A 15,123-nucleotide genomic window follows, 5' to 3' on the forward strand; every position below is an offset into this window, starting at 1 on the left:
GTGTATGTGCATGCATTTGTGTGTGCGTGTGTGTGTGCACACATTTAAGTGTGTGTGTGTGTGTGTGTGTGCGTGTGCACGCACACATGTGCACAGTTATGTGACAGATGCAGTAACATGCTGAATCTTGTTTAAAGACAGGCACAAAATGGCTGGTCCACACGTAGGTTACAGAGTAAAGAGTAAAGCAGGTTTTACAGTAGTAGTTAAATCATAAGCCTGGTTTGATAAGAAGAACAATAGCCAAAAAGGGCAGGAGCAGGATGTATATTTTACAGTTAACGGTATCTTTGAGAAGGGAATACAGATGATATTTGCTTTTTCCTGTTTCAAATTTGATTCAAAGGATATTTATTGCCTTTACAATCAGAAAAGGCTAGGAGTTAGTGGTTGAGTTTAGAATGTCTCCTCCACGCTGGGACTATGACAGACTCCCGTCAGGATAGTTCAAGTGGCACAGTTGTTAGAAAGAAAACCGCCACCCAGGCAAGCTGCTGAGGGCCAGGAAGATACAACTCACCCGTCTAGAACAGTGGCTCTCTGGTCCGGGGCAGTGCTCCTCACCATGGGAAATGGGGATCTGAGAAGCCATTCCTCCACAGGGAGGGACATTCAGTAGTCACTCCTGCTTCATGCGGCTCTGAAGTTCCACTTCCACTACTTGTGAAGAAACTTCGCGACCTTACGTGTGTCTGTGTCCTTCTGGGTCCTATCACAGTCCCCTGAGGACAGCCATGCTCCTCCCACTTCACCGAGTGTAGGGGGTCAGTCCTCTCTGGGGTTTAAAAGATCCGGAGACTCCCCTGAAACCCTCTCCGTCACTCTGCAAGTTCCTGGCACCGTTGCTTTTCCCTCTGTTCTCTGTTCTTCAAACACACTGGTTCTTCCTGTCAGAAAAATCACTTCCTCCACCTGAATCTCTCTCAACCTTGCTGACTCCCTCTCTTGTCTCAACTCAGCTCAGTCTTTTCTGAAAAATTCCTTCCCCAGGTACCTCGATTGGTGCACCTCCCCTGCTATTCTTTATCCCACACCCAGTTTTTATTCTTTCACAAAGGACAGCAAAGGCCACGTATCTCTAGGTCACCATTGGATACACGGACCGAGTAAAGTCCCCAATAGGAAATGGCGTCCAATGGCAAAGTGCCCAATGGCAGAGCTCAGTAAGGAAAGAGCACTATTCTCACATACGGATTCAAACAACCGGGACCACAGAGAGATGGCACCTGTGACGGGAGCCTCGTTGGCATTGTGGTGCTTTAACAAATTGAGTTTAAAAACTACATTTGAAGAAAGCTGGATTTGTCAAGCATGTATTATTGTCTAATACTGAGCACATGGGCGACTAAACTCCCCAAACTCTCTAAGATATAAGTATAAAACCACATAGGTCTTTTTTTACTATACTGTTTTCTGCCATTTTTCAAATAACGTTGAGAACCAAATTAGAAGATCCATTAAAAAGATGTCCTATAAAATCCTGCCAACTAAGGACAATCATTGTTAGTGTCCGATGTATTTCCTTCGAGCTTTCAGGCAAGCTATGTGGATAGATGGCTAGCTATCATTCTGTTTGCCTTTCCATATTCCATCCATTCATCTAGCCAGATATGCATGTCCCTTTACATAAAACACACACACACACACAGAAATGCTCACACATGTGTATATGTGTGTATCAGTCTTGATGGTAACATACTAGTCATATGGTTTTATGGACAAATTGAAAGCCGAATAAGAAGTCAGTCTTCAGAATAGCTGGAAAAGGACGGCAGCTAGCAAGGGGGAAGTACGGCATCAACCATGTCAATCAATATTCATCTAAAATAGAATACTAACTAAAAGTCATTGCACTATATGGTGTCATAACATGTATGGGTAAACAATTAGGTTGCTCTTATTTTCTTATTTACAGTTATTGACATAAAAAGATGTCCACGCTTTGCTAAAGAACATTTATATCCTTATGTGAATATTAAAATGATATAAAAATGTTTATTCATGTGGAAAGATGCTAATAATGGAATGTTAAATGAAAAATGTTATCAAGGAGATGTAAACCTGACAGCGTAATTGTGAAAACAGATATTTAAAAATGTGCATTTACAATATAAAATTTTTTGTAATGTTTATTTATTTTTGACAGAGAGAGACAGAGCATGAGCGGGGGAGGAGGAGACAGAGAGGGAGACACAGAATCCGAAGCAGGTTCCAGGTTCTGAGCTGTCAGCACACAGCCCCATGCAGGGCTCGAACCCATGAACCATGAGATCATGACCTGAGCCAAAGTCAGGCGCTTAACCAACTGAGCCATCCAGGTGCCCCTCTATTTTTTTTTAAAGCTTATTTATTTATTCTGAGAGAGAGAGACAGAGTGCGAGTTGGGGAGGGGCAGACAGAGACAGAGACACAGAATCCGAAGCAGGCTCCAGGCTCTGAGCTGTCAGCACAGAGCCCGATGCGGGGCTCGAACCCACAGACCGTGAGATCACGACCTGAGCCGAAGTCAGACGCTCAACCGACTGAGCCACCCAGGCGCCCCAAAGATGTGCATTGACAAAATAAAGATAACTTATGAATGGGATACATGACAAAATAATACACTAAAAACTTACTATTGCTGATCTCTGACTGGAGGCCATCCAGTAAATGGCATTGTCATTTTTATATTCTGAGTTTCCTACAATGGAAATGTATGACTTGTAACATGACTGTTTTTAGAGAGATTACAAAAGTACCTAATTGTTATTCCATTTTTTAAATGTTTATTTATTTTTGAGAGAGAGCACGAGCAGAAGAGGGGCAGAGAGCGGAGAGGAGAACAGAGTATCTGAAGCAGGAGCGGGCTCTGTACTGGCAGCACAGAGCCCAACGCGGGGCTTGAACTCATGACCGATGAGATCATCAGGCTGAAGCCTGATGCTCAACTGACTGAAACACCCAGGAGCCCCTGGTTATTCCATTTTTTAAAGAATACATATTGCCTTTTTAAAGACAATATATGCATATTTGTTTATTCCTTTCTAAAACTTAGGTGTGTACATGTAGGAATTGTTACCTCTAAGTTGGGAGGCTGAATGACTTCTTTTTTCTTATTTTACCACCTGTATTTTCTATAGTTTAATAATATATCAATTTTATGATAGAAAATGTTTGTCATAATATTTTCTCATAAAAATAAAAGACCATATTCACAGACATTTTTAAACGCTGACTATATAAAGAGAAATTAAGATTATTTCAAATCTTTAATGACCAATATTAATATTAAAATATATATAAATACAAAGACATTCACATAAAAAATTGCGACTAGTTGTAAAATATTTCACAAGACACAAAGTTGCTTACAGGATGCAAACAGCATGAGCATCTTACGTGTAATTCTGGCCCAACTTTTTCTATAAAAGGTCAGATTGTCAATATTTTATGATTTGTGGGACATGTGGTCTTTTTTGCAACTGCCGATTCGCTGTAGCAACAAAAAGCAGCCAGAGACTGCTATGTTACCGTAAACCTTTATTCATGCATACTGAAATGTAAATATCATATAATTTTCACATCATTATGTTTTTAATTTTCAGTCTTTGAAAATGGAAAAAAACCACCTATCCTGAGCTTATGAGCTATACAAAACCAGGCGGTAATCTGGATTTGTACCACAGGTCACAGTTCAGGAGCCCATCTATTTACCTTTTTAACTTTCTTTTAATATGGTACAACTCGTGTATAAACATTCAGTGCCCGTCAACTTTGGGTGGCAAAACCACGCCCCTTCTGCAGCTGATCTGAAAATAAACTACTGTTTAAAGTCTTGTCCGCAAAATTTTCCACAGGCTTTAAACTGAAATGTCCTTCTCAGTATCAGACCATATTTCGATTTCATCCTGAAGAAATATTGCTCTGGCAGAGAACAGAGTCCCTAAATTTTCCAAGCAGTACCTAAGGGCAGCTTTTAAACTAACATTAATGTCAATGAGAACTGCCCAGAACAATCTGTGTTCTCAGGTGAAACACGGTTGGCAGCAGGGTTGATTGAAACAACTCGAGGTATAAAAAAGAGACAGACTGTATGGAATACTTCCCCGAAATCTGAAGATAATTACAAAAAAACAGGTGATTTTTCAAACCTTCCACTTTGGAACCTATCTTTGATGAGGTAATTCAAATAAATGGTATGTGGTGGTAATACCTACCAATGCAAAAAAAAATCATCTGACAGTTTTTAGACTGCTATTAAATGCTCAGTTTCACATACAGTTGTACTTAAAATAGTGTAGGCAATGCCCAATCATTGAAATTCAGCCATATAAATAATTGTGACCCTAATTTACAAAAACATGCATTCAAATTTACACAGTAAAATATGGCAAAGAGACAGCCACAGATCTCAAGGAAAAACACCTTTATGGCCAGTGAAGACAGTTATAATTCAGGGCATTTAATTAAGTTCCAAGGCCCTAACAGACAGTTATTCATTGCAATGAAAATGCTTTATATACCATGAACATTTTAAGAGTCAGTATCATTTTTTTCCCAAAGTTTTGTCCAAAAGAAGCTAGTGATTGCTAAGATGTCAGTAGTTTGCCCTTTTCTCATTTAATAAAAGATCATGAACATCTCTTGGTATACAAGAGCCCTGGGAATAAAGAATTTCAATATAAATTCCAAGTCTTGCTTCCATAATTTTTCTGAAATAATTTAGTAGAAAAAACACTAAGTTTTAAAGTGATTAAGGAATTGAGTATTTTTTTTCCAATTATATTCAGTACAAATTAGGTAGCAAAGACTATGATGTTTTCAATCTCAATCATTCATAAATGACCTGAATGTGCATGCCCCAGGACTATATAATTTTACCAAGATACAAAGTCATGTCTCAGTAAAGATGAGGTTGGTCGGAAGGATCCTATTGCTTAAATAGAAGCACATGCCCCTCACCACCACCACCCCCCCCCCCGACTCAGTTTTCCTGTGCAAGTACCATACTTGAGCTTTGTTATTCTTTTTCTCTGCATCACATACACATCAAGTTTCCAAAGAAGTCATCATAATAGGGGTGCCTGCGTAGCTCAGTCAGTTAAGCATCCAACTCTTTATATCGGCTCAGGTCATGATCTCATGGTTTGTGAGTTCGACCCCTGCATCAGGCTCTGCACTACCAGTGCTTGGAATTCTCTCCTTCCCCTCTCTCTCTCTGCCCCTACCCCACTCATTCTATATCTCTCTCTCTCTCAAAATAAATAAACTTAAAAAAATTTTTAAAAAGAAGTCATCATAATATTGTAAGGTTTTCTTACGAAAAATGATCACCTGAAATGAGATGTGAAATTATAATAATAATTAGTTAAATGGTTAACTTGTGAAATGATGACACATTATGGAAGAACATAATGTTTGAGGAACAGAAAATTTGGGGGCAGACATCAGAAACCACAATCACTTCTGTATCTGCAGACTTGAGAGGCAAGACATGGCCATGGGGAGTACTCTTGGTGATGTCAGTGACCCGCTGCTCAATGGAGAAGGCTATGATCAATGCATGGATGTCTGGATTCGAACTCACATCTATGGTAGATGACCTTGAAGATGATGGTAACAATGGCAATAATAGTAATGATGATGATGGTGATACTGCGAATACATCAACAGTGCTATATACTGTCAGGTTAATCAAAGTTACACTGACAAGAAGAATTTCCTACCAGACAGGTAGGAAGCAAGGTTAGAAGTTCTCCATGCACAGACCCCCACCGCCCACCATAAAGAAGTTTTACTGCTATTTTTTTGTAAATAAATCACATGTCCATATAGTTTTAAGAAAATATATATGTTCTTAAATATGTATTTCACATATATTCTTAAATATATTATATATGATATATTCTTCAATATATATCTACTATATATCATATATATAGTATATAAATATATAAAATATATGTAATAGTATATAAATATATATAAAATATACATCAAACTATGACAAAAAGAGGTGTTTAAGAGGCAAGTCTAGTTTAATATTAAAAAAATTATTCAATGCAATTCATCGTACTAATGGATTAAAGAAGAAAAAGCACATGATCCTATCAATCAATACAGACAAAGCAGTTGACAAAATTTAGCATCCAGTTCACGAGATGAATAGAAATAGATGACACTTTCTCCAACTTGATAACAAGCATCTTAAAATCCACAGATAAGAGGGCCCCTGGGTGGCTCAGTCGGTTGAGCGTCAGACATCGGCTCAGGTCATGATCTCATGGTTTGTGAGTTCAAGCCCCACGTCAGGCTCTGTGCTGACAGCTCAGAGCCTGGAGCCTGCCTTGGATTCTGTGTCTCCCTCTCTCTCTGCCTCTCCCCTACTTGTGCTCTGTCTCTCTCTCTCTCTCAAAAATAAATAAAATGTAAAAAAACATCCACAGATAACATCCTTAATGGTGAAAAATTTAAAGCATTTCCTGTTAGATCACAGGCAAGGATGCCCACTCTCACCGCTACTATTCAACATAGTTCTGGAAGTTTTAGCCATCACAATGAGGGAAGAAAGTGAAATAAAACATACACAAGATCAGAAAGGAAGAGGTAAAACTGTCCCTATACACAGGTGACAGATATCCGCATAGAAAATCGCAAGGAATCTCCAAAAAAAAAAAAAAACCCTTATAATTAATAAGTGAGTTCAGCAAGGTTGCAGATACAACGTAAGTATAAAACAAATTTCTATATATTGTAAATGAACTCATGACCATCAAAATTAAGAATGCAATACCAAATACAATCGTTCAAAACATAAAATATTCAGGTATAATTCTAACAAAATTTATAACATTTGTATGTTGAAAATGACAGAACAGATTAAAGAATCTACAGAACATCTAAAGAAATACATAGGCTCATGGATTTGAAGACTCAACAGAGTAAAGATGTCCATTCTCCTAAATTCATTCGCAAATTTTAAATAATTCCTATCAAAAGACCAGCAAGAATTTTTTGTAGATATATACAATAGTGAAGTTTATTTGGAAAGGCAAAGGGACAGGAATAGCAAAAGCAATTTTGAAAGCGAAGAAAAAGTGGGAAGAATGAATCTATCCAATTTCAAAACTTATTTGTAGCCACAGGAATCAAGACTGTGTGTTTTGGCTGAGGGGAGACACACGGATCAGTGGAACAGAATACAGAATGCAGAAATATGTTCGACTGATATTTTGCAAAGTTACAAAAGCAATATGATGAAGGGAAGATTATGTGTCCGACAAATGGTGCTAGGGCAATTGGGCATCCATTGACCAAAAAATGAACCTCTCACGTATCATGTAAAATTATTATTATCGTAAGATTGCAAAAATGGACCACCACTCTGGAAAAGTGGCTTCTGGTTTGTCAGTTACTTAAAAAAAGAAACACGCAATCAGTATATGACTCAACACTTGTACTCCTGGACATTTACCCCAGGGAAATGGAAGTTTATGTTAATCCAGAAATCCAAAGATCCATGTTTTAAAGATGGTTTATTTGTAAGACTCCGAAACTTAAACAACCCAAATGTCCCTCAAAGGCGAATGGTTAAACAAAACGGAGAGCCATATTATGGAATACCACTCAACAACAAAAAGGAACTCATACCGACCTATGCAACAACCTTGATGAATCTCCAGAGAATCGTGCTAGATGTAAGCCAGTCCCAAAAGATTACAGACTATATCATTTTATTTATATACCATTCTTGATGTACCTTAATTATAGAAATGGAAAACATTTGTTATTCGTTGCCAAGGGTTCTGGATGGAGATGTGGGTAGGGGGAAAATGGGTGAAGCTAGAAAACAGCACCAAGATGGGTCCCCATGGTAATGGAAGCACCCTGGATCTCATTTGTGTTAATGCCAACACCCTGGTCCTACTCTTGTGCTGCAGCTTTACAGCAGCACAACACTGAGGGACAGTGAGGAGAGAGGACCTAGGGTCTCTCCGTAGTACTTCTGACAACTGCATGATAAAAGCTAATTCTCTTAAGATCAAAATTCAACTTGTAATAAATACATGAGTCTTGGGGCACCTGGGTGGTTCCGTTGGTTAAGCGTCTGACTTCGGCTCAGGTCACGATCTCATGGTTCATGGGTTCGAGCCCCGCATCAGGCTCTGTGCTGACAGCTCAGAGCCTGGAGCCTGCTTCGGATTCTGTGTGTCACTCCCTCTCTCTCTGCCCCTCCCCCACTTGCAGTCTGCCTCTCTCTCTCTCTCTCTCTCGCTCAAAAAATAAACATTAAAACAAATTTACAATAAATAAATGAGTCTTTTAAAAATGTGTCCACTGCTGAACTGTTCACACATTTTCCCATCTTTTTTCTAGATCTTTTCCATATGTCTCCAAGTTAGCATTCAGTATGATTATCCCACTCAACCGATTTGGGCACTGTATAACGTGATTTTCTCATGGTCAACAAAGGCAAAACTGACACTACCTCATAATTCTTTAATTGCCTACAGCATACACTTTGCACCTTCCTTCTCCAGAGTGCCAGCAAAATCTAGCTCTTTCCACACATGAAAACAAATTTAACAAACATTCAAAATATGCCAATGACTCTGCTTTCATGATCTTGTGACTTTTTTTTTTTTTAACGTTTATTTATTTTTCAGACAGAGAGAGACAGAGCATGAACGGGGGAGGGGCAGAGAGAGAGAGGGAGACACAGAATCGGAAGCAGGCTCCAGGATCTGAGCCATCAACCCAGAGCCCGACGCAGGGCTCGAACTCACGGACCGCGAGATCGTGACCTGAGCTGAAGTCGGACGCTTAACCGACTGAGCCACCCAGGCGCCCCTCTTGTGACTTTTTTTTAAGCGATCAAGAAGAAAAATCTTCAAGCAAAATTTAATAAGAAATTATACATTTTATAAGAAATTATGCATTAAATTTTATAAGAAATTATACATTTATAAGAAATTTTATAAGAAATTATACATAAATTGAGGAATTAACTGAGAGAAATAACTGTAAATTTAAGTTTATTGGATTTTCTTTTGTCATTTACTCATGCCTCTTTTATAAAGAGCTTTTCAAATCAACTGTGTATTTTCATTCAAAAAAGTTCTTAAATTTACATTTAAATTTTTCTTTAAAGATTTAAGGAGAGGGCGTTTCTTGGCTTAATGAGAATAATATTAATTGAAAAAAAATAACGTGCATTATGTTTGTTGGAATGCTATCATAACGACAAACCACTGGAAGCAATAAACACTTCTCATAAAATAAACATCGATGCATCTATCAACCAGAATATTACTATTATTGACAAGGGAAATATTATAAAATGTTCATTGAAAATATAGTTTCTAATACAGTTCATAAAAGTGTGTGTCTGGTATTATGTGCTTGTGAGAAAAAGCGTATGCATATTCATAAAGGTGCATATACACAAAGGGGAGAAAAGGCTAGACAAATCTACATCAAATGTTACAACAGTTGACTGAGAAAAGTTTTATGTACTGCTTCACACTTTCCTAGTAGTTTCATTTTATTTTCTAGGTAAATAAACATACATTCTTAGTATATGGTGGGGAAAAGTTAGTTTATTATTTTTTTAATTTTTTAATATTTATTTTTGAGAGAGAGAGAGTGCGCACAAGCAGAGGAGGGGCAGAGAGAAAGAGGGAGACAGAGGATCTGAAGCAGGCTCTGTGCTGACAGCAGAAAGCCCGATGCAAGGCTTGAACTCACCATCGGCAGGATCATGACTCAACCGACTGAGCCCCCCAGCAACCCCCCCACCCAGGGGAAAAGTTACTTTAAAATATCACTAAGGTACAGAATATGTGAAAACCACAGAACCCAAAACAGCATTGGTTCAAACTCCCATTAATCAAGTACCCACTGATATTTCAAGATGAATTATAATCATATATTTTAGTTCCTGAGAGAAAACAATTAGAATTCCTCTTGAACTTGACACAACATGGTTGAACAGATGGGACCGGAAGGGTTTTAAAATGACAGATATTGGGAGTGGGGCACACAGCTCGGGCTCCCCTGCATCTGCCCGCTTAAACTTTCCTCAAAGGACTCAACTTTCCAGTTTCAGAGGGAGATACTTCTTTTTGACAAGTAAATCCATTTCAACAATATCATTAGCACAACAATGCTTTTGATGAGCAATTTTCAGCTGATGAATGTACTAGGGTGTTACATGGATATTGCTTTCATTTTCTCCCCAAACTGCTAAACAGGAGAGTGGCAAAGTGTACCAATCAACCCAGCTACTGATAATCAGGATATATTCTGACATGATTGAAGAATCTTGGAGCTGTGGACCAGCAATTTGTTTCCTGTGGGAAGTCTCCAGAATGAACTGTGGGCCCCTAATTGTTTTGAACCCACTTTCTTTTTGTGATTACCATTCGTCAGAATTTCTCCTGGTCCTTTTATGTTGTCTTTCCCCTGTGCCATGAGTAAATATGAACACCATTCTCCCTTAAACTCAAAATTTCAGAAAAATTGATGTATTCAGTAGATGTTTCCAACATGATACTACCATGGTCAGAAAAATATCACCATATGACTGAAATATAAATCAAATGACAACTTCCTAACTGGAAAATAAAAGGCAGGCTTAAATTTCTTTAACATTTCACTTCAGGGAAATCCCAAGGAAATGACACACAGGGTACTTTTCCTGAGTCACCGTGCTTGACCTACTGAGAGCAGTCATGTATTTTCTGATTAAATTTTTGCTATTGTCGTCATTGTTATTTTATTCATTTGGACATAATTTTCTATTCTTTTTAAAAAATTTTTGCAACATTTTATTTAGTTTTGACAGACAGAGTGAGCAGGGGAGGGGCAGAGAGAGAAGGGGAGACACAGAATCCGAAGCAGGCTCCAGGCTCTGAGCTGTCAGTACAGTGCCCGATGCAGGGCTCGAACCCAAGGACGGTGAGATCATGACCTGAGTGGAAGTCGGACACTTAACTGACCGAGCCACACTGGTGCGCCCATAATTTTCTATTCTTGTTATCTAATCCAGGGAAATGGTGGACTCGAATGTCAAGGGAGAGGACCCAAAACAAGGAAGATATATGGGAAAATACAACTGAAGCCAGAGAAGAGAGAATCTGTCGTCATCCCCAAACTGTACCATGGAGACAGCTTCCAACTTGACTCAGTATTTGAATGTCAATGATAATTTTTTTTAAGAGAAAGAGAAGACTCTTCAAATCATGACATTTTATAGCAAAAACCTGAATCTTTCCAGACATGAAGCTAATTCTACACTGACACCATACCCCTCTGGCCTTCAAGTTTCCTGCTTATCCTTCAACGTAGACTCCTGTCTCTCCCTCTCAATCTCTATTCCCTGGGATCGGGGGATTTTTGTCACCGCATGTTTTTTGTAATGCAGTCACGCTCATTTCCTTACACATTGCCTATGGCCATTTTTAGCAGCACGGCTCAGCAGCAGAGACCTGCTAGTCTACAATACCATGAATGTTTACAAAACTGGCTAACTCCTTCTCAAAGTTCTAATCAAACTGTGTCCTGAAAATCTAGGCTCATGCCTTCTGAAAATCTTTTCCCCTGAAATATTGGATCCCTTCCCCTTCCCCTCTGGCTTTCTACCTGACGAGTTCCTCTCATCCTTCAGGGATGGTTTGGATATCTCCACCTTTCTTTAAACTAGGTCTTACCAGGGGCGCCTGGGTGGCTCAGTCGGTTAAGCGTCCGATTTCGGCTCGGGTCATGATCTCGCGGTCCATGAGTTCGAGCCCCGCGTCGGGCTCTGTGCTGACTGCTCGGAGCCTGGAGCCTGTTTCAGATTCTGTGTCTCCCTCTCTCTCTGACCCTCCCCCGTTCATGCTCTGTCTCTCTCTGTCTCAAAAATAAATAAACGTTAAAAAAAAAATTTTAAACTAGGTCTTACCTGTTATTTGCCTAAACACGCTTGTCACAATTTACAATCATTGGATTAATTCTTTCTCCCCCTCTAGAATGCGTTCCCTGTAATTTTATTTCCAAAGCCCAGCAGCACACTTGGAACGCAAACTGCTTATCCAATATATGTTGAATCAAGACCAAGTACAGAGCAAATTCTCAATCAAGAGTTAGGAGTGGGTTTCCAGCCACAGCCACCTGGGCTGCCCAGCATAACAGGGGCCTCCTCCCAGTGCTGGTGGTGGAGGAATTAGGCAGAACTCAAAGAGGGGTCTTTCCTGACTCCTGACAGGGAGAGCCTGGGACTTCTTCCTCTGGTGAACTTAGCTCACCTCCGACCAAGGCTTTCATTTCCCTCAGAACTTCCAGTAGGAAGTAAGACTGGGAGCTTCTGAGACTGATAGTGTGAGTGTTTGTGTGTGTGTGTGTGTGTGTGTGTGTGTGTAGGGGGGTCTTTGTCTCCCCTTCTTTTTGGGTGGGCTCTCCCCTCAGTCCTCACTCAGTGCCATACCTTGATGCCTTGTTTGTGCTTGGCTACTCCTCTTCTGCTAAACCCAAGGCCAAATCCGTCAGCAGGAGTACACCTGTGCCTTGGCCCTGACGAGCATTCAGACTATGAGTAGCAATGAATCCAGCTTGTTTTGTGCACGAAAGGCCATGGCAACTGCTCTCAGAAGACCGCCTGCCACCCCAGACCACCCAGACGGTTTGAGCTAAACCCGACTCATGCCTGTGCGGAGGGACCGTGGAGTGACCTCTGGAGTGACCCACGATCACCTTGATCACAGTATCATCCTAAAATCTCTGCCCAAGGGGGCCCCTCAGCCTCATTTACATAACACGCGGTATATGTATAGGCACGGTTCCTTGAGGTGCACGAACAGCCTTATGCCCGCCACTATATACAATGACAAGGCTTCCCTATCTAAATATTCATCCTACCCCTAAGCAAAAGGAATCTATTCACCCTCTTTCGGGGAGTCACAGCTTTGGAAGCCATTCCCCATGATCTTATTTGCTGCAGCAAAAAAAAAAAAAAAAAGAGCTTCTTTGTGCAACAACTCAAAAACAAACAAACAAAAAAGAATTAGGAGTGGACGATGTATTAGAGTAGGTCTCTGATAAATACCTATTAGAGGAAGGGAGATAAGACAGAAAGAAAAAGCAAGGGGAAACATTTGCTCCAAGATAAACTAGAGGAGCTGTATCTCCACAAATGCGCACATTATCTGTAGACAATATGGCATAAGTTTCAAGTCCTGGGTTCCTTTCCTGGCTCCCGTATTCACTGGGCAACTCCACACACACCTCTGGAGTCTTTTGTGCTCTTGAAATCACATCTGTGAAAAGAGAAACTTGATATAGATGATCCAAAGTCCCTATGATTCTTTGGATGCCTGGGTGGCTCAATCAGTTAAGCATCTGGCTCTTGGCTTTGGCTCAGGCCATGATCTCACAGTTCTGTGAGTTTGAGCCCCTGCATTGGGCTCCATGCTGATGGTGTGGAGTATGCTTGGAATGGTCTCTCTCCCTCTCTCTCTGCCTTTCTCTCCCTTAAAATAAATAAAAATGTTTAAAAAGTCCCTCTGATTCTTAATATATGATGATTCAACAGAAGTTCGAGATAATTTATATAGGCTAATTATTAAGCACAATTCAGTACACAAATTCTCATTTTTGTCTGACCTGTTTGCCTGGGAATAAAACCTCGATTTCTATATGGGACACCATGCAATTTCTATAGGTTAACCTTACCCCCTAGTTCTGGTTGTGAGTACATGGACCCCATCTGGTTAATCAGGTGGTTTCATCTCTCAAGTGTATGCAGGGGATCTTTTATGGGTATAATACCCAAGACAGGCCAACCAGACTTAATTCTAGGACTTCAGAGAAAACGATCAGGAAGAACTCACATTCTGTCAGGATTATAAGCTACAAGATTTACATGTCTGCAGCTGCCAGGGAGTTCCATGTATAGAGAGCTGGTCTACGAAGGGAACACAGATAAGGAGGCAAGTCCAAGAAACAGGAAAAGAGATACACTCTCTCAAAATCCTTAGATCCCCTGGAACCAGCCCTACCTGAGCTTAGGTCACACTGGACTGTTACGTCATTTGGATTGATAAATCCCTTGTTTTGCTTAAGTGACATAAATCCCTTTTTTTGCTTAAGTTTCTTCGAATTTCAACCAAGAGTCTCGGACAACACATGCAAATCATCTCTGTTTTTATGTACAAATTTCTTTTCTAAAGGGTGATTTTTCTACTTCATGCTTCAATCTCTACTCCCTGCTTGTCTACTCTCTGCCCACCCCCCTTGACACTTCTCAGCCTCTGACACCTCATCATCGGCAAAAGCTTTCAATCAATGGAAGACAAAAACTGGACATGGGAATGAATATTTCCTTGTTCTAAAGATCTGGATGTCTATCAACAGCCGTTATCTTGTGTAAATCATTAAAATAATTGAGTTGCTAAAAAAAAAAGAATAAAACACCATAAAACTTATCACCGAGCCACCAATGTCATACAAAAATAAGATGGCTTTGGCCCCATTAGGCTTAAGCTGAGATAAAAAGTAGCCCAGGATGTTTACCTTTCTAACTTTAAAGAGACCCAGTAGGGAGAAATCAAATCATACTGTGATTATTGAACATTTCAGGCACTCCAAACCACAGGCTTGCTGGGCTCTGAATGTTTTGAGTTGGAAACTCATCAGCACTTAACTAGTTGGAGGAGAGACTGACATACAATTAAAGTTCGACTGCTTGGTCATGATACCAAAAAGTAAAGAGCCTACGAGACCTTTCTGCACGTAGTTTACATTTTACACATTTTTCCATAGATTCCATCTTATCATTTCCTAACAATTCTATGAGTTAAAGAATAACAATTCCATTACACAGATATCAAAACATAAACATGTACAGGTAAATAGCTTGTAGAAGATGCCACGATTACTTATCAGCAGACACTAAAGCAGTCGTCCTTAATCTTGTTGTTGTTGTTGTTGTTTGTTTAATATTTTAAAAAATCATCTAAAGCTTAAAAGTTAGATCAAGATTATTGAGAACCTGATAAAACCTATAAATCTTCTTGCTAGGCAACACATTTTTACATACAAAAACTTCGAATACAAAATGAAAAGAAATGGATCCCTAAAGCCTATTAATTAAAGTCCCTGGGATCT

General features: G+C 39.6%; 1 non-coding gene across 1 annotated transcript; it reads right to left on the bottom strand.

Annotated features, from left to right (window-relative positions):
- Positions 1-2,452: 2,452 nt before the first annotated feature.
- On the bottom strand, positions 2,453-2,537 carry TRNAR-UCG (transfer RNA arginine (anticodon UCG)). Its single transcript has one exon. It is a non-coding gene; the product is annotated as a tRNA-Arg (tRNA).
- Between the last annotated feature and the right edge of the window lie 12,586 nt (positions 2,538-15,123).

Source organism: Panthera pardus, unplaced genomic scaffold, assembly GCF_024362965.1.
Source record: "Panthera pardus isolate Hobbes unplaced genomic scaffold, ASM2436296v1 HiC_scaffold_25, whole genome shotgun sequence".
Taxonomy (NCBI): Eukaryota; Metazoa; Chordata; class Mammalia; order Carnivora; family Felidae; genus Panthera; species Panthera pardus.